The following is an 18551-nucleotide window of genomic DNA, read 5'->3' on the forward strand; positions in this document are numbered from 1 at the left end:
ACCCGTTGGAAGTTATTCGTGAAACACACACTGGGGCTAACATTTCCAGATACACATTTTCTCTGTGTGTTGTACTGGAGTGCTGGGTATTTTTCTGTTGCATCAATATTTTGGTTTTATTGATTGATAATTGGTGGAAACATTAATGCGACATTTAAGAAAGTCTGCCATGAGTTTTAATGCAGTTTTGTGCTTTGTTTACTTTGATACATATTTGATTTGAACCTTCTATGATGTAAAAGAATAACATAACATAATTGCAATATTAGTGATTAAATTTAATACTTTAATGAGTTTTAGCTGCCAAATCTACATGACTTTCTTAAATTTCAGAACTTGTTGGAACAGTTGGAAAGTGATAAAAATCTATAGAAATATGAGCTCTTTGGAGAGATGATACAGATGGTTTTATCCTTGTGTTATGTGGAACTATTTTTAGATTATTTTTCATAATAGAAAACAGATTTTTTTTTTAAAAGAGCAGTTGAGATTGCAAAAATCCTCTGTAGCTTTCTGGAAGGGCGGCAATGGGCCACCTTTATGTGAGTAATGATAATATGATTTACATTATTGTTTTCTAGAGACGCTTTCAGTTGAAAGTGAGCATTCAGAAAGGTTGGAGATTTGACGAAAGGATCCAAAGGCTAAATCTGCGCTTTTTGAATATTTATGTTTCATGGAGACTGTTGCAAATTTAGTATGCAAAGTATAAGTCACTCATGGTGGTACTGGTGGTGGTACCAGGAAGAAAGACTTAAGACCTTAAAGGATAGTTCATCATGTCCTTAATCTGAAAAGTTAGAAATTATATGATAGATGCAGAAAAGAGAAGAATCCTATTTCAGAAAGTATATCTTTCATATATTTATAGATGCTAATCAATGATACAAAAATATGGAAAAATCTGAAGTTTCTTGGGCAGTAGAAACTGTTATGGGAGCTTTCCCTGATAGGAAGGTTGACAAATTTAGTAAATGAAAGTACAGTGTGTCCCTTGAAACTCAGACTTCAGATAAAGGTGAAGCAGTATCTGGGAGATTGTTATTTATCAAAGTGCACATTTACCTGGCGTCCCGTGTTTTACCTGGCAACCCTACCCAGGAAGCGTATCAGAGCAACAACCGGATGAGGGTTCTTGGCACGCCCCGGCATGGACCAGTTCAGGTGGGCTCCGGTTTCTGACCTCCAGCTTCATCCTTCCTGCTTGCCAGCCATCTTGTAGACAACAAGAAGCATCTGGCAGATATGTTTCTCGCCAGGCTTACAACCTGATGACGATGAGCCACCAGCACCATCTTTATAGCAAACTTGGAAAACCGTTATTATTTGACGACTATCTTAGCTCCTCTGGGATTCTGCCTCCCAGCTGGAACCATGCAGGTAGTAGGCACATACCTAGTATGTCAAAATAACTCCAGATTACTGACATTACTTAAGGGAATGGGGACTTAGGTGATTTGGGGAACAGCATTTTGTCATAATGCCATGGGGCTCATGACATCAGCATGTAAATGTCTGTTAATGTGCTTGTACACGTGTGCCATAACCCTCCAGGGGGCAGATGTGGGCACCTGTCGTGAGAATAGGGATTCTGGCTAATGGTGTGTATGTGTGTGTCTTGTCAAATTGAAGAGTCAACATTTTAATTTTAAACTACTTTAACAGGGTATATCCTCAAGTATGCATTACATTAATGACTTTTTCCCACACAACTATGCCTACTGTACCTTAGAATACAGTTTTAGATAGACATTCTTGATTTTCTGCTCTACTATTTTATTCTTTGCTCTCCGATATGTTTCTGGTCAACCAGTCTTTGAAGAGATTGATTTACTTTTGGGGAAGGCCCAGGCATCTTCCTTTTTAGAAAGTGCCCCCAAAGGATTCTAATGAGCACACAGGAATAGAACCATAGCAATGGCACTACTGGAAACTGCTGGAGTGCTGGTCAACCTGACCGAGCTGATTCAGGCAAAAGTGCTGTCTCATGGTCTCAGATGACTGGGTGGCTCAGTTGGTTAAACAACTGCCTTCAGCTCAGGTCATAATCCCAGAGTCCTTGGATCAAGCTCCGCATCGGGCTTCCAGCTCCATGAAACATCTGCTTCTCCGTCTGACCTTCTCCCTTCTCATGCTCTCTCTCACTCTCTCTCTCTCTCTCTCTCTCAAATAAATAAATGAAATCTTTAAAAAAAGGTACTGTCACATAGTCTCTCTCTCTCTCCCGCTCTGTGATTGAAATATATCTGGATGACATATTATTAGGCCCTTTACAAATCAAGTTTCAAGCCATCATTATTGCCGATGATTTACTTGAAAGAACAGGAGGTGGGAGAGCATGTCCTTACATACGTTGGAGTTTCCAGGGTTTTGCTTGCTTGTTTGCTGTTGTTTGGGTCTAGAACCTGAGGATAAGCTTATCTGCTTTTCTTCCCCCTTGGGGTCACTGTAAGAATGAGAAGAAACAATGACTATAAAAATCCATTAGGAACTAAAACCCAACTACACAAATATAAGGTGATACTGCAAGTTTAAAGTGTTTCAGGGACCCCTCTCCAGTTTCATGTCTTGAAAAAACTCAGCCCTGGACCCAGACCCAGGGAAGACATGTCAGGACACGACTCGATCAGGAGATGATCTCTGTTGAGCCCTGCCTTTGAATGCTCCTGGAAATTTCCAACTTCCAGCTTCCTCCCATGAGAATGAATGTATGGAAACAGTGTGCGAAATGGAAAGTAAAAAGGCAGCTGGATGAGAACATGAAACCGAAGCTTCCCTTAGCGTATTGTGGGTCTCAAATATCAAATATCAGAAGGCAAGTAGTTAAAATGGCAGAAGTAGATGCCCTGCAGGCATCGGAAGAAGCCCCACGTTTCCTCCGAAGGACCGTCAGCTTCAGCTTTTCCAGGGGGACTTGTCATGGGGTTCCCCACCCAGGGCTCCCTCCCTCTGCATTCCCACCCCCAGCAGCGGCCTCTCCTCCCGGCACTTCGTCACAACAAAGGCCCTCGCCAAGGTCATAGGCAGCCTCCCAGCTTGCGAGGCCAGCCCGTGCCCTTCACCCTTTATCTCACTTATCTTCACACTGATTCACTCTCCTTTGAAATTCTCACTTCCTCTGGCTCCTCAGACCCTGTTCTCTCTTGTTTCTCCTCATATGTTTTTGATTCTTGCTTTTCATTCCTCTTTTTGGCTTTGTCTCTGAACTGTTGGTTTCCGCTGAGTTTCTTCGGACGGAGGGCTCCCACTGGCCACGTCACTCACTTCTGTGGCCTCACTGTCCTCCAGAGCAGCAGGGGGCGGGGAGGGCTTCTCCCAGGAATGGCTAGAGCGACATCGTGTCGCTCTAGTGAGCGACTGCCATGTGGAAAGTACCCTGTCAGGTGCCTTTCATGCGATGAACTCACCATCCGTCCTCCAACATCCGTGGACTTAAAATCCACACCGCTCACTGCGCTTTGATTTCTGAGATGTACCCCTGCTTTCTGGGGGATTTCTGGCACCTCCAGCTGAAAGGTCCCAATTATTTTAAATGCGCTCCACTCCAAAGTGGACCCAGCCTCCGTCCATCTCCTCTACTTAATAGCTCCTAGAAGATAAGATGGTCATCTCCCTGTCCCCCTCAGATCATGCGGTTGGAGATGTCGCGAGGCCGAGTCCACCAGCTCGGTATGTCTAACCCATGGCCCCGCCCACCATGCCTCGTTAGGCCTTCTAGCCCCCAGACATTCTACAGTGCAAGCAGGGCTGTTTGTCTAAGACACAGATCTAGCCCGTTGCTTTCCTGCTTCCCAGCCGTCGTGTCTGACTTCAAAGCTGGGTTCCTTGCGTGATACTCAAGATACTGTGTAGGCTGGGACGTCCTGATGCGGAAGACCGCACTGCTGTCTCGCCGCCACTGAGCTCATCCTGGTCCGCTTACTGCCCAGAGACGCCGTGTTCTCTATCCCCGTGGGCCGCGTGCCTGACACCTGAAGCCCCAGCTTAAACTGTGCCATCCCTTGCGAAGCTCGTCTTGAGCTCCCCCAGACAACTCGGTCCTTCCTGTGTCTTTGTCCTCGTGGTCACACGCATCTCCGTGATGTGCAATCATGCCATGCACACACTTGACTCATGCAGCTGGAGCCTGGTCACACGGCCCGGACAGATGCTGCAGACACAGGGCCCCATCGGCCCTACATCCCCGATCTCCCCACGGAGCAGCACGGGTGGGCGTGCGGGGGCAGCTGCGTCGCCACTCCCTCAGGTCCTTCCACCTCTTGCCGGACAGGCTGCTGACGGCCTGAGAGCAATGCTCTCCGACTACCGTCACTTTTTAGACGTCGCCGACCTCCCTTTAGGAACTACAGCGGCTTTTAAATCTCGTAGAGGTCTTTTATAGTTTGGTACAATGTTACATTTTTCACTTTTGTGGTTACTAATGTCCTACCTGGAATAACTCCCCACATTGCCTCCCCGTTCCAGGAGGGATGGCCGGCCCGCTACAGAATGACTTTCCCCATCTCTAAGGGATTATTCTGGTAATTGTAAGGGTTGCTGCAGGCCAGCCTATGTTGTCTGCTTCTTGGTTGAGTAACTCAACGGTTGGCCTTTCCGACTTATGGAACACGGGGCTTACATTAGCTTACAAGCTGACCAATAGTGCTTCCTCTTAAGAATATAATTATTAAAATATCCACTGTGAGGTTTTTCCTAAGAAATGGATCCTTTCTAGACTGTACGGTCTCCTAGGAAGTCCTGTTTCGCTAGCCCCCAACCACTTAGCTCCCACCGGCCCCCAGCCCCATGCCTTGCTTGACGGTCCCTCTGCGGCTACGTGGGCACGTAGGCTGCTCCTGCTTCGGCCTCACACAACCCAGCCAGCCAAGACCATGCCCACCCTTCTGGGAGAGCGGGACCAGAGAGGGAAGAGCTGGCCCCCCCTGTACCTTTGGGAGCCCAACTGTCTTCAAAAATCAGTGCTGTGTACAGCGGAAAGAGAAAGGTGTTGGAACTCGCCAAAATGGACTCAGACTCCTGCACCACCTCTGCCTTGCTGTGTACTGTGGGTCCGGGGACAGGCCGTGGTGGAGCCTCGTTCCTCGTCTGTGAAGGAGGCCGTAGCGGTCGCCTCGCTGCCTGACATCACACCCTCAGCACGCGCCGTGACGTGTCAGCCTCTTTCCCTCCCTGTGGGCTTACTCTGGACCTTCTGGCAGGGTTTCTCAAGCTCGGCACCGTTGCCCGGGGCTGGTGCTCTCTGTGCTGTGTGTGCAGTCAGGGGGCCCTCCGGTGTGATGGGGGGTGCTTGGCGTCCACCCACCAGATGCCAGCAGCGCCCTCCCCAAGAGTCATGTCAACTCCATATGTCCACAGAGAAGGGGAGGGGGGAATTGCCCCTGAAGAGCCATTGCCCTGGGGGAAAGCCCAGAAAGGCTCAGTGCAGTCCCTGAGAACCTTGCCTTGACTTTGGGTGGAGCCAGACCGGAGGCTGGTCAACTTTCTCTGCCCAGAGCTCAGCTGTGTGGGCCCAATGCTGCCTGCCTCAGCCGCACAGCTCTGGCCCTTGTGGCCTAAAGGCAGCCGCAGACAATACCCAAACAATGGAGCATGGCCGTGTTCTAATAAAATGTATCTATGGACGTCAAAATTTGAATTTAATAGAATTTTCATGTGTCATGAAATAAGCTTTTATTATTATTTTTTTTAATCATTTAAAGATGTCAAACCATTCTCAGCTCACAGGTGGGGTGTCGGTCGTGGCCCGAGGGCAGGCTGTAGTTTGCTGCCCCTGAACTAGATGTCAGTACTGTAGAGATACCCCCTACCGGGGACGCTCCCCCCCCACCAGGAGCAGGTGCAGGCCAGCGTGGGGCGCTGCCCAAGTGGGAACCGGAGGTGACTGCTTTGGCCCCTGAGCCCAGGGCCTTCACATTCTGAAGTCTTCAGCTCTTTCCATAGTGCCATGCTGCTTCCCAGGAAAACCTCTAGCTTTTCTGTCCTTGTGGGTGTATCAGGACAGGCTCAGAAATCCGGACTGCGGAGGTGTGGCCTGGAGGGCAGGCATGCTGTCCCCCGTCTCGCCGCCAAAGCAGTTCTTTCTTAAGCAAAATGTGAGTGCCTCTCCCATCCCTCCACATCCTTTCTGTTCTCTCCACTCTTTGGCCAACAGACGGGAAAGACAACGCAAGCCAAGGTATTGTGCTGGGTTCAGCTGTGACCCCCACTTTGGGGGCACGCCTCCCCATCAAGCAGGGGCTCTGGGACCACATTTGCACGTGTCTCACTGCTAACTCTTTGATGGCTTGTGACTTCTTAGTGAGGCCCTAATGTCATTTATTTTTAAATTGGCTAGTGAATCAGGTCTCCCCACAGTTTCTGCAGCTCCCTCCCCATGCCTCTGCCCCACCAGACCTCTAGCATCATCTTGGAACTGGGACTTTTAAAAATATATTGTAAAATAACAAATTTAGGTAATGCTAGGAGATCAAGTGGTTTGCACTGTTTAAACAGAGTTATAATTTTTTCTTTATAATTCTTAGGTGAGTCTCTCCACGTTTGACTGAGAGGGAGAACATACAGTTGCTTGATAGTAGGAGAAAAGGAATCTGATGAATTGTTTTCAGTTTTCTAAGCATTCATCTAAGCACATGTGAGCACTTGCTGCATTTCAGGTCCTGGGTCAAGTTCCTATGGCACAGAATGGGTGAGACTCCATCTACCCTGGAGAAGCTCACAGTTTAGTGAACTCATGATTGTGATAAATTTAAAGAAGCACTTCATAAGAGATCTGTGCTTTTTAAAATAAGTGACTTTGGAATAGTTTTAGATTTACTGATTCATTGCAAAGATAGTAGACAGAGCCCCATACACCTGACACTCAGCTTTCCCTGTTACTCGCACTTACAATAAAACGGCACATTTGTAACAGTTAATGATACATGCTTTTTTATATTTTAACCTGAACTTTTTCACTAAAAGAAAGAAATCTTCGTTTAGAGGAAAAGAGCATGCCTTCTCAAGAGAAACTTAATATGTATCAATGTTGCATTTAATAATTTCACATCCTGTGAAGGCTGAGGAAACCCTACACCTATGCTGGAATTTCTCACAAGTCAACAACATAACCGGTGAGATGGGCTCCTTCCTTGTTTAATGAACAGTCATGTTGCTGATGACGTTTCATTCAACCAGAGCTCAAAGTTCAGATTTTTTAAAAATTCTGTTTTTCCTCAAAAAGTAAGAAATCTTTTAAAATCTATGACAAGAGTGCCTGCGGCCAAGTATGTAAAATCATGTTAAAAACAGCCATTACTTGACTGTAGGGTAAAGCCTGTGTAGAGAGCTTGAGTGAGATTTTCCTCCTGTATTGATTTAACGTGTTCTAGACTCCCCCATTCCTTGCACCCTTCCTTGTAAGCATAAGGTATGTGTTTTTGAGCGGTGTACACCAATATTTTATAGCTATGTTTTCATTATTGCCTGCCTTAAGAGAAAATTTAATTTTAATTAATTTTAGTTAAATTTAAATTACTTTAAACTATATTTCTCTTTAGGGAGAAATTAAATACTAAGAAATAAGATTTGTTAGCTAGAGTTAAGCTCCAGAGGGATACAAATCACTGTAATATCTAAGAATTTTCAACCCCTCCCAAGTACCACTTTTTGCCCCATTAAGGGCACTCTCTACTTCCTGAGGATGTATGATGGGCACCAGATGTAAACAGGCAGAAGGAAATGTCTATCTCCCAGGACTACATGTATACACAGAAATCTGCCTGCAGGAGATTTGGGACAGGTATGAAGAAAAGTTGATTTCTCCCTCTCTCAAAGTCTGTTCTTGCTAGATTTTTTAAAGCATGTATCTTATGTGAGAACAGTTTGATATATACAGAAAAGTTGTAAAGCTAGTACGGAGTTCCCTTACACCTCACACAATGTCTCCCCTGTTGCTGACTTATATCATGGTGCCTTTGTCGCAATTAGGGAACCAATGTTGGTACATTATAACTAACTGAAGTCCGTACCTTATTTCCATTTTCTTAGTTTTTACCTAATATCCTTTTTCAAAGATCCCACCCAGAATTGCACATTATGTGTAGTGATCATATCTTGCTACTTGGTTCTGACAGTTTCTTAGACTCTACCTTTTTAACAATATTGATGACATTGAGAAGTACTCATCAGGGATTTTGTGGAACGTTCCTCATTTGAGATTTGTCTGATATTTTTCTCATGATTGAGCTGGACTTATCTATGTTATGGAGAAGATCGCAGAGGTAAAGTACCATCCTTGTTATACCATAGCAAGTACTATCGACAGAACTCATCACTGTTGATGTTGACCTTGATCGTCTGGCTGAGGTCATGTTTGCCAGGTTTACCTCCTTTCCATCCCGGATTCTTGGGAAGGAAGTCACGGTGTACTCTCATGCTCAAAAGAGTCATGCTCTACCCCCTAGAGGGTGAAGTGGCTACATAAATTATAATTCTTTTGCAAGTAAGATTTATCTACTCTCCCTCTGCACTTACTTATTCAATTAATTATCCATATCAGGATGGACTCATGGATATTTATGTTTTGGGTTGTAATCCAATACTATTTTGTTTTATTTAGTTTTGAAAGATTTTATTTATGTTTTAGAGGGTTAGAACATGAGAGAGAGCATGAGAAGCAGGGAGAGGGGCAGAGGGAGAAGCAGACTCCCCACTGATTAGGGAGCCCGATGCAGGGCTCGATCCCAGGACCCTGAGAAAATGACCTGAGCCAAAGGGGGACGCTTAACTCAGCCAGGCAGGTGCCTGCCCCCCAGCACTATTTTATTTATGTTATTTAAATTGGGCATTGGGAACTCTTTCAGTTGGCTTTGTGTCCCTTTGACATACCCCCATTATGTATGTGTGTGTGTGTGTATGTGTGTGTGTGTGTGCGTGTGTATGTGTAATCACTTCCTTACTTTCTGTCACTACAAGAAGCACCAGGTCCATTTTATATATTTCCTGACCCATCCCTAAAATCAGCCATTTCTCTGGGGAGCCCTGGTTCCCTGGAGGTTGGTGTTAGACATCAAGATCTGGGTGCTGGCTGGGCGCACCAGCACTGCAGTGACACTTCTGGGTCTCCTCAGGTGACAGAGTAAGGAAATATATGTATGTTTTCTTGCCAGATTTGAGAGAAACAAACTTCAAATGCTGGGTCATGGCTGAGGCACACTGTACATTTTCAAACAGAATTTTTAATCCTAAAAATTCTAGTAAGAGAAAATATACCAGGAATTTGGCTTTTTTATGGCTATACCTCTTCAGGCAAAAATGAGGAACGGCAATTTTCCGTAACCTAAATCAGTTCTTGAGAATCAAACCTAATCATTAAGTTCCTTTCCCTAAAATGTTATTTTAAAAAATTAATACCCAACTTTCCAGCGTTTGACCTAACTCTGGCTTTTCAGATTCTCTGAGTTGATCCGTGCCTCCCGGCTGCCTTTCTGCTAATTACTGGAAATTAATCTGACCTTTTTCCTAGAAGTGGCACACAAAAAGATTTTATTCAGCTAGTATAACCATTTTCCTACACAATTTTTACTCACTGAAGGTACTAAGGGTCTTTGGCTTGAACCTACTCGTTTTCCGAGCATGTAATTTAAAGACATGGTCATAAACCCAAAACAGAGTTGGTGAGAGCAGAGAGCTAATGAGACCAGGGTCGCACATTATGTCTCTGTTAGGATTCCCCGTTCCCGCAGGAGCCATTAACTTGGCTCTGTTCCCTTCCTTGGCATGTCTGAGCCCCATAGCATCCCACGGGGGACACCCCTGAACGTAGGAGGGAAGACAGCCCAAATTCGGAAACATGTTGCGTGCACTCTTCCCCATCACGGCTGGCTTAGCAGTTTGTATATGCCGGTGACATAGTTCACATCCGTGTTTCCCAAACATCAGTCACCCAGGATCCCCAGGGAAGATTTCAGCCTAATTATAGAAGCAGCTACACTTAATAGTTTATATGTGCTTGACATACTGATTTTTTGCTCCAACACATAAAAGGAATATAAACGATGGAAACGAAATGTGCTGTATCCCTCTCTAAATGCATCTGTCATTGGGGAAGACGTTATATCATTTGGAATCAGCCCAAGACCTTTCACGGTTTCTTTCTTTTTTCCATCCAATAGATGATCATTGAGTTGCTTACCAGGGATGCTCTGGACAGCTATGCAAATTAAGGCCTGCATCCCTTGGAGGGCAGGGTCAGTTGGATCCCCAGAGATGAGCCGTGACACTGTGCTCAGCCTCTGCGGCGGGTGGGGGGGAGCTGGGGCGCCCTAGCCAGGACCAAGCGCTGTCCGGTGGAGCTCCATCCAAGACTTGCAATGTATCACTTTCGAGTGGAAAAGTTTCACTGACTCAACAAGAGCCTCCTTCTCTTCCGACTTCTTTCTGCGTGCTCATTTACGCAGGCAGCAGCTACCGTGAGCCCCTCGTGTTCCAGGCCCTGTGCTGGATGCTAGACATACTTTGCCCTTTTTAGAAAAATGCATAAAGCCCGGCAGTTTCCTTCCAGAACGACTTTGAAGCTTGCTCAGACAGAGCTCTAGGAAATGGTGGCTCGTGCCGTCCCAACAGCAGGAAGAGCCGAGAGCCCACGAGGGGCAGAGAATTCTAACGTGGGCTCCTTGGAAATCCGGTCCCTCCTTTTACAGCTGGCAACAAGACCGCTGGGCATGTAACCTCTGGTGGTGCCTATTCAGCTAACGGGAATGTGTTCGCCAGATTCTTGCTGGTCTCAGCGTCTTCAGTGGGATCCGTGGGAAGGCGTCAGATCCTGGGCAGTTGGCGAGTGAGGAATTCCGGTCCTGTGGACCGCCGGGCCGCCCAGCCTCAGTCAGGGGGGAAGGGACCCTTCGCAGGGCCATCTGCAGAGAGAGCAGTGTCAGTGCAGTCCCAGAGCCGAGTATCTCCAGCCTGTCTGGAAGCAGACAGGGAAGGCAGCTGCTGCAGGAAACGCCTGCAACGGGCAGAACGCAAAGCGGGTGTCCTCCCCCCCCTTCCCCGACAGCCTCCGACGCCTGAGGCTTCCGATCTCTGTCCCACGGACTGCGGCCGCCCAGCCAGGCCGAGAAGAAGCGTCAGGCGGGAAGGGCAGCAGCAGCGCCCTGATGTCAGAGGCAGAAGCGTCGAGTGCGCGTTTGTGTGCGCCTCACGGACAGCCGCACGGAGCTGTTCTCCTGGCCCGGCCAGGTTCGCTGGGGGAGAGCCGGCCAGAGCAGTTGGCAGGTGGGGAAATGAGTTGGAGAGGCTTTAAAGAGTTTTTCCTATAAAATAAATGTCCAGAAGCTGTGGAAATGTATGTCTTTAGTTAAGTAAACACCCCGAAGACAACACATGGACATTTTTCAGTGAAACGTTACCAGTTACAACTGCCCGTGTTTGCAGACTCCAGGAATCGGAGCGCACGCAGAACTGGCCTATGACACCCATTAGCCTCAGAGGCACCTCCTCTCCAGAAACTCCTACGGCCGTGACAGCAAATTAATGTAGCTGTTTTATCGGAAGCAGCTGAGGCTGGAGAGCCCGCCTTTGGGTTTCCCGGCTGGCGTTTTTTTTTTTAAAGATTTTATTTATTTATTTGACAGATCACAAGTAGGCAGAGAGGTAAGCAGAGAGAGAAGGGAGGAAGCAGGCTCCCCGCTGAGCAGAGAGCCCGATTCGGGGCTCAATCCCAGGACGCTGGGATCATGACCTGAGCTGAAGGCAGCGGCTTTAACCCACTGAGCCACCCAGGCGCCCCGCGGCTGGCGTTTCTGAATCCGATGGCTTCCTTCGGGAAGCCTTCCCTGGCCATCTCATTTGGGCAGGTACTGACTCTGTTGGTTACTATAATTCTTCTCTGTTTCTTTTACACTGTGCCTCACCATTTTATTGATCTGCTTGTATGTTTGTCTCTCCAACTGGACTGTCTATTACGAGAGGATGGAGACATATCTCTTTTGCTCACCCCTATTCCCCAGAGGCTACCACAGCAGTTTGTGTGGAAAATATCAGTGATATCTGGGTGGGTAGTTGAGGGATGTGGGGTGGACAGCTGGAGGGTGAATGGATGGGGGTGGACAAGGCCCAACCCCTTGAAGCAGATGGTACTGATGAGGCCACTGTGTTCTCTGCTTCCCTTTTGTGTAGTTTTGGGGGACATTTGGCCATTTCTTATAAGACCTTAATGTCCTCCTATTTCTGGGATGGGAGACATTGCCCAGTTTGCATATTTTGAATTTTCTAAGTTGAGTTTCCTAAACTGGTTTTCCGATAGCCAATTTCCTGTATTATCCTAAAGCCTCCTCTCAGACGGAGTCAAGGTTAGTCTGTGCCACCAACAGAATAAGGCGGTAGAGACAGCATATGACTTTACACCTTTCACCTTGGTCTCATGGTTCTCTCACTTTGGAGGGAGCCAGCTGCCAAGCCCTGAAAGTATTTAAGCCATCCTGTGGAGAGGGCCCCGTGGAGAGTTGAGTTGTCTGGTTGACAGGCTGCACCAACTGCCAGGTTATGTGAGTGCGCCGTCTTGCCTGTGAGTGCGCCATCTTGCCTGAGAGTTCACCATCTTGCAGTGGGTCCTCCGGTCTCAGACCAGCCCTCAGGGGATAGCAACCTTCGCTGACGTCTGACCACACCCTCATGAGACACTCCAAGATAGAACCTCTCAGCTAACCTGCTCCAAGTTCCTACCCACAGAAACTATAAGCAAAATGGCAAGCTAAAATGCTGTCTTCAGTTGAACGAAAGTGGTTGCCTCCCACATAAAGCAGAGGCAAGTAACTGACAAAATGTCAGCTAAAAGTAAAGACGGCAACACAAAGTCCAAAGACTTGACTACAAGTGCCCCTTACCCGACAGTGCCTCTCCACACAAGTGCACGTATGTGTGTGAACGTGGCCTGCAATGACAGGTCATAGTTCACAGTTTGTCAGACACTAAGCTGTACTGATCTCAGGGTTGATGAAACTCTTGTCTGCTGGGAGAAGAGAGGAAAGTCACTTGTTACTGAAGCAGGGAAAAGGCTAAAGTAACAAATAAACCAAGTGTTTAAGGAAGACAGCCACAATCTTGATCTCATGTTTGGCTTATGTTTTAGTTTTAATTACAAAGAATTCAGTGTTAGAACCTAAGAAGAGGTTTCTGCCTGTTTGTATTTTTTTCCTTCTCGAGGGCCTTACCACAGGCACGCCTCCTCCCTGAAGCCTTCCCTGACCACCCAGGCTCCACTGACCCCAGAGTCTCTGGATCCCTCAGCTATGTGGTCAAGACCACCCAGCTGCACATAGTACTTCTCCTTTAGTTTTTGTGTGTTGAGGAGAGACAGTGACCTAAATTCAACCCCATTCATCCAGAGGCACAGCCAGGTTCTAACATCGGGAGTTGTGATCCTGGGGGTGGGAGAGGTGGGGGAACAGATCTATCCAACTACATGGAGTCCCCCGGTTGGTGTTCCTGCTGCAGGTTTTTCAAATCTTCTCTCGTTTCTTCTTCTTATGGTCATAACTGCACTGCTAGTGTCTTACCTCTGGCATCATGCTGTTTTTAAATTAGCATTTTTGGAGAATGGGTTTAGGAGGGGTTAATTGTCCTCTCCACATCTCCTCCTCCAGGTACACTTTTGCATTCATTCAGGAAACATGGATGGAATGTGTAGAGTTGCCCCATAAAGCACAGGGTGCCCATTGAAATTTGAATTTCAGATAAGCAACAAATAGCTTTTGAGTAAAAAGTATATCCCATGCAGTATTTGGATTTGCAACCCAAGTTTAACTAGATTTTATTTTTTTTCTTTCTTCCTAAATCTGGCAACCCTAATTGTCTACTCTGTTCCAGACTGTGTGACATAAAGATGAATAAAGGTAACCCCTGGCCCCCAGGAGTTGTCAGCCCAGTCCAAGAGACAAACACCTGTGTAGAGAAAGCACTTCCCAGAGGCGTGCTGGAACCACACCCAGCATGGGGACAGCAAGAAGGGCCCCACACCAGTGCAGGTTAGGATCTCAATATTTCAAGGGCATAGTTCAGAGGAGGTTTCCTGGAGGTTTTATCTTGCACTGACCCTCAGTGTGGACTGTCACCCCTTAAAGACAGGAACATCATCTTTTTAGGATCCACTATACACCATACACAGTAGATGCTCAGCTAAATCATAGTAGTTTTCCTTTTGTAGCCCACAGTTTTATATTTTTGTCCCTTCTCACCAAACAGGTAATTCAGTTTTTCATAAATTTCCTGGGCATGTGCTACTTTGCATCATAGCCTTACACATTTATTTAGAGAGTCTGTTTTTAATAGCTTCCTTTTGAAAACATGCATCCCAAGTGGTGATTTACAGTGGAAGACAATGTCATGGCATTTATATATTTTTGGACTTAAGCCCTTAGCTTCTGCCTTTCTACCCCTGTTTTATTCACCAGTCACCTCAGAGGCAGCTGATGGCTCCTAGGGTCTACTTTTTTACCATGGATTTGCTGGGTAACTATTGCTGCCTGTGTTCTACCCTACCACTTGCCTGGAACAGCTTTTGACAAGGTCAGCAATGACCTTGGTGAATTCCTTGTTCTTCCCTCAGTGGGATTTTCAACTTCTTGGTATTCGTAGTTGGTGATGTCTTTCTCATTTACCTGCTGCCTCTGATTTCTTGGTCCAGGTTTTCCCTGATTCTCCTCCTACCTCTGTGACTGCTCACTCACTTTCCCCTATTCCTATTCTCGCCCACCAACCTTCTAAATCTATGGAACTCCTAAGGTTTTGTCTTCCGCCTACTTCCTCTTATGGCCTTCTCTCTCTAGACCCCTCCACCACCTCAAGGGTTGCTACCCTCACCTCTATACACATGACAAAATCCTCACCACCAGCCCTGATCTTTTGCAAGATTCAGCTCCATATTTACAACTGTCTTAGATCATTTTGGTGTGGACGTTATGCCATTCTTTCCAGCTGCTAGTCCTTAAAAGTGATTTTCGCTGCTTCTCTTTGAAAGCTGAATGGCTTATTCAAGTTCATATTTGGTTTGTGACACAGCCAGTTCCTGAGCGTGGATTCCCACCTCATATAATACAGTAGGAGCACTTTAACTCCTCCCCCCATACACCAAGCTCACCAGGTGGCCTTTCTTACAATGGACTCTAGCTAGAATGCTGATCCAGTATTGCGAATTACCCAGTGTAAAGAGACTCCTGGTTATCAGTGACAGAAAACCAACTAAAGCCTACTTATGTTAAATAGGGATTTTTGTTTTCTGTTCACAAAACTTAAAATTCCTGGGGCATTTCCTGGTTTAGACATGTTAGGGTCCATCCACAGACTCAACTAATGTCCTCAAGGCTGGCATTTATTCTCTACATCTCTTAATTCCTCCCTGTTAGCTCTGTTTTGAGAGAGGCCTTAACTTCATAGGGGCAAGATGGGTGCAATAGCTCTAGTCTTGTACCTCCTCTGCAACCCCAGCTATAGACATTGTAGCCCTCTGCAATATAAACAAGCATCCTCAAATTGTGTCTCTAAGAACTAATTTTGCATTATGTGTCAACATTTGAAATGGTCAGTATAACTAGAAGCATGGAATAAGTGTCTGACAAAGCCTGGGCCATATGCCCACCTTTGACATGGGATGAGGAGAGAGTCAACCATAATTACAAGGACCAAGTGGGAGAGTGGTGATTCCCCAAAAGAACTCTGGATCCTGGGACTGTATATAAGGAGAATGGAAGGCAAGCAGGAAAAATGTCTACTCAACCGTACAAAGGCATCTCTGCAGTTATCCCAGATGAGGCTTCATGACAGCTGACACATGCATCATTCCTGGACTGGTAAGTGATAAGGTCTGACCTTCAGCTGGATATAATATCAAAAGACTTCAACATGTCACAGCTGTTATTTGCAGTTGCTAACTACGAGATGATAATGCTTCTTATCTGAAAAGAGATGTTCCAGTATCCTTCACTACAAAGCACACCAGGCGTCAGTCAATTTGCAGAGAATATTTTTAAACTTCTAGGATATAGTCTGAGGGCATTTCCTCATATAGAAAATCAATATTTGAAAAAAGTCAAAATATCACTTACTCAAAACTTGAGTTAATTTTAAATAGTGATTTTATAGAAGTTCACTTTTGTACTATCTGTTAAAAATATTACATAGAGGGCCCCTGGACAGCTCAGTTAAGCATCTGACTCTTGATTTCAGCTCAGGTCATAATCTCAGGGTCACGAGATTGAGCCCCATGTTGGGCTCCATGCTGGGCATGGAGCCTGCTAAAATCTCTCTCTCCCTCCGCCTCTCCCTCCTCACCTGCATGCTTTCTCTCTCCCTCAAAAAAAAAATTAAAAATAAAACCCTATGACCCAGCAATTGCACTACTAGGTATCCCAAAGATATAGATGTAGTGAAAAGCAGAGGCACATGCACTCCAGTGTTCATAGCAGCAATATCGATAGCCAAACTGTGGAAGGAGCCGAGATGCCCTTCAGCAGACGAATGGATAAACAAGTTGTAGTCCATATATACAATGGAATATTACTCAGCCATCAGAAAGGATGAATACCCACCATTTGCATCGACATGGATAGAACTGGAGGGTATTACGCTAAGTGAAATAAGTCAAGCAGAGAAAGACAATTATTATATGGTTTCACTCATATATGGAACATAAAGAATAGCACAGAGGACCGCAGGGGAAGGAAGGGAAAACTGAACGGGAAGAAATCAGACAGGGAGACAGACCACAAGAGATGCTGGACTCCAGGAAACAAATGGAGGGTTACAGGAAGGAAGAGGGTGGGGGATGGGGTAAGGGGGTTATGGATACTAAGAAGGGCATGTGTTGTGATGAGCACTGGGTGTTATACACAACTAATGAATCATTGATTATTACATCAAAAACTAATGACGTACTATATGCTGGCTAACTGAACATAAAAAATTAATTTTAAAAAATTAAAGTGCTAAGTAAATCAGTAGTGAAAGTAAGATTTCTCTGGGGATGTTTAAAGTAGTACAGAAAAGGTTTGTGTTGTTGAAATTTTCTTTGACTTCAGTAGTATACATTTAAATATAAGTTCTGGTATAGTTCAGGAGGCTTGGGTGATGGGTTGGAAAGGCAGAGTGAAATCTTCCACATACTCATGTTGCTTGGAAGACAAGATGCAGTAAGAAGAATGAGGCTTGCAACAGTCACATGACTGTTTTCCCTCTCATGCCAGATTTTAAATTTCATGGGTAAGGAAACTAAAGAGTAAGCTTCAGACCTCCAAAAGGTAGAACCAAACTTTTTCTGCAGTCTTTTGGGGTTGAGAGGACAGGGATCCTCCAGACTCTGCATCAGAAGCCTAGGAGGGTCACTCTCAACTGGAGGTAGGCTGAGTCTTATTGGGAATGCAGCCTAACCTTGACCCAGCTCAATTCCTGGCAGGTGAGGAACTGATTGCATTGATCGAATCTTGCCATAGAGGAAAGGCTGCCCTCTCCCTGGTGCAAATATCATCAGGAACCTCTATGGTACTTTCATATACAATGACTGTCATGAAATAAAAATTGACTAGATGTGCAGAAATAAGCCAGAAATTGTGACTAACAACCAGAGAACAAAAAAGAAATAGTAATAGAAGCAGTGTAACAAATGATCCAGATATTGGAATTAGTTGAGAAGGATTTAAAAATAATTTGGGTGACTCTTAATCTCACAGAACAAAGTGAGGGTTGCAGGGGGGAGGGGGGGTCAGGAGAGGGGAGTGGGGTTATGGACATTGGGGAGGGTATGTGCTATGGTGAGTGCTGTGAAGTGTGTAAACCTGGCGATTCACAGACCTGTACCCCTGGGGATAAAAATACATTATATGTTTATAAAAAAATTAAAAAAATTAAATATTAAAAAAAAAGAAATTTAGGACAAATAAACTGTCAAAGGTTACTAAAAAAATAATTTGGATTGGTATGGTTTTTTAAAAAGCTGAAAATGGAGAAATATATGTAGACTCTCAACAGTAGCTTGGAATCTGCAACATAAATTAAGTGAACATCCTTTAACTGAATAAAACAATATCTAATGGTAAGTATTCACTGGAAAGTTTAACAGCAGAATGTAAACAGAATAATTTGGGAATAGTGAACTTGAAGACAGCAATAGAAGAAAATAAAACACAGATAAAAACAAATTGAAATAACATACTTAAGCATATGGAAGAGTCAGAAGTCTAACTTACACATACTTGGAATCCCATAAGGAAAAAGGAGAGATTGGAACAGAAGGATCCTCTAGAGAAATAATGGCTGAGAATTTTTCAGAACTGATGAGAGTCAGTCAGCTCATACTTTCAAGAAGCTCAATGAATCCCAATTAAGATAAATAGAGAGAAAATCCCATCACACTATTGAAAATTAAAGTGCAAGAAAATCTTTCAAAGATCCAGAGGAAAAAAGACATTCAAAGGAGCAAAATTAAGACTTACAGCTGACTTAGCAATGGAAATACACTAGCAGGAAGAAAATGAGACGATAACTTGAAAGGGCAGAAAGTAAGAAAAACTGCCAACCTACAA

At 45.2% G+C, this 18551-nt stretch overlaps 1 protein-coding gene across 1 annotated transcript in view; it reads left to right on the forward strand.

The window, feature by feature from the left end:
• The window catches only part of ADAM12 (ADAM metallopeptidase domain 12), a gene marked incomplete at its 3' end in the record, with an annotated part of 325053 nt that overhangs the window by 42781 nt on the left and 263721 nt on the right, over window positions 1-18551 (forward strand).

The sequence above is a fragment of the Martes martes genome (assembly GCF_963455335.1).
Source record: "Martes martes genome assembly, chromosome: 14".
Taxonomy (NCBI): Eukaryota; Metazoa; Chordata; class Mammalia; order Carnivora; family Mustelidae; genus Martes; species Martes martes.